Here is a 2,139-nt window from a genome sequence, read left to right on the forward strand (position 1 = left end):
TTGCTTTGGTACATGGTCAAACTTAAGCTCTCCTCTGTCCTGCAGCAGCTTCTCCCCCCTCGCTCACATGGGTGCTGTGCAGTCGCCTAGTGCCTGAGCTCGGATCATACCAAAATTAGGGGGAATTTACGACGGTGCGCTCTGTGCTTCGTGTGTTGTTTTTGTTTTATACAGTTGTTAGTCAGGCATCTAACTAACAAATTACACTCCAAAAGACCCCATGCTTCTGAAAAAATGACCCGGGCTTAAGCCCAGTAAGCCACCCCCCGCTCCGCTGATGGTTGACTCCAAATCTCCCGAACACTATGTCGATTTGAGAACGCAAGACCGAAACAGCGAGACCAAGACAAAAGTCCGTCGAGACCAAGACGAGACCAAGACCACGAAAAAGTGGTCTCGAGTCTCGAGACCAGGACCGGTCTCGAGACATCCAACTCTACCCCTCATAGAGGAGTATGCTTTGGGCATTGTGATGCTGTTCCCCTCACTCAAAGATCCATATGCAGACAAAGGCTATGTAATAGTCAACACAAAATTGTTTAATGCTGGACATAAAAATTATCTGATATTTTGTTATGAGCTAAATCTGACAAAATATTTTGTATTTTCACTTATCCAGGAGCACTTCTTTGATGCCGCAAGTGGTACAGGATACATTTCTTTCAGTTTCTGAAAACTGTCCAAAGAAAGATTCGTTGTGGATCTCCAACACAACCTAATAGGTTGACAGACAGTTCTTCAGGTGGTCCAAATCTCAAAAGGACTGAATTTTAGACATTCTTCAGGCCAAATGCCATAAAAGAGGCTGAAAAGCTCACTTTAACACCCTTTAACAAAGTAAATCTTTGTCCAGTTTTTCTAGTTTTGATCTTAGAATGTAATATAAAGTCAAACAAAGCATTGTCCGTTTTGTTTGTATGATGATCCTGAACTAATAATCCTATAGATTTTTTTCTTCTTCTGTATCTCTAACGATTTCATCTAGTTTTTGATAACTTTCAACAATAGACATGGGAGAGCTGGAAGTCTCTTAACTTTCCCCTATTTTCATTGTTAAACAGATCAAAACATTTGATGAAATGGTATTAATTTTGTGTCTTTTCATCTTCAGCCTTTGAACAAGAAATGGCATTGCTGTTGTTGTTGCTACATCTCCTTCTACCACCACCAGGAGGACAAAGGTCTCCAAAAATCAGCGCGAGTGATGCAAGTCAGAGACTTGTACTCTTTCATAAGGTAATTATATCATGAAATTTCAATAATACCAAAGTCTTTGAGCAATCTCTTCTGCATTTTTTTCTGTATTTAGACACCATTTCTGTGAATAATTATTAGTTTCCTTATGTCAACCCCAGTCATGCTGGAGTCTGGAAGAGCATCTCTGCAATCAACAAGGATTGGCAACCATACCTCCTCGCTGTCAGGCAAAAGAAGAGCAAGACTGACACACACCAGGCGAGCCACTCACTCGGGGCATTTGATGAACTTTTCAAAGCACATTTTGTGTTTAATTTGTCCCAAGTGAATATAAAGCTGGACCTGTTATTTGCAGTGCAGTGGAAGAAGACACGCCTGTCTTTCGCCAAATAAGTGACTTACTTTTGGTTGAAGATGAAATTTTTTTTTTTTATGGGAAACAGGTTGTTTACAGAGTGTTTTGATAACCATCTATGCATGCTGAGCAGAGATGCATAGTGAAAATGTCAGATCTAAAGTTTTATAAATCTTTTGACATGCAAAGGTCATACAATGTTTCAGATGAGACAGTGTACATTGTACCATCATTCACAATTTTTTGAAGACACAATAAATGTCCTTTTGGGGAATATTTATTTTGTGGAATTCAATTCTTTCTCAGAATTTAATTTTAACACTTTTCAGTGTAGAAAGCCTGACACTATAGGGAGTGAAGCCAACACTAACCAGAAGATTAAAAATGTTAAAACATGAACTCTGGCCTGGTGTTAAATATTATAACTATTTCAAAAATGTTGATTTAACTCTTAAGAGTGTATAAATAATATATTAACCCTGAAAAAGTGTTGAAAATAATTCTGTTGGAGCTAATTTAACAATGGTCTTTTTGCTGTGCTTACTCTGTCTCCAACGACAAAACAAATTTCCCACGTGTGGGACTAA

At 38.6% G+C, this 2,139-nt stretch overlaps 1 long non-coding RNA gene across 1 annotated transcript; it reads left to right on the forward strand.

Moving 5' to 3' along the window:
• Positions 1-772: 772 nt before the first annotated feature.
• LOC113016884 (uncharacterized) lies at positions 773-1,828 on the forward strand. Its single transcript, XR_013905524.1, has 3 exons — positions 773-837; positions 1,112-1,236; positions 1,356-1,828. It is a non-coding gene; the product is annotated as an uncharacterized LOC113016884 (long non-coding RNA).
• Positions 1,829-2,139: the final 311 nt, after the last annotated feature.

This window comes from Astatotilapia calliptera, chromosome 23, assembly GCF_964374335.1.
Source record: "Astatotilapia calliptera chromosome 23, fAstCal68.1, whole genome shotgun sequence".
In the NCBI taxonomy this organism is placed as follows: domain Eukaryota; kingdom Metazoa; phylum Chordata; class Actinopteri; order Cichliformes; family Cichlidae; genus Astatotilapia; species Astatotilapia calliptera.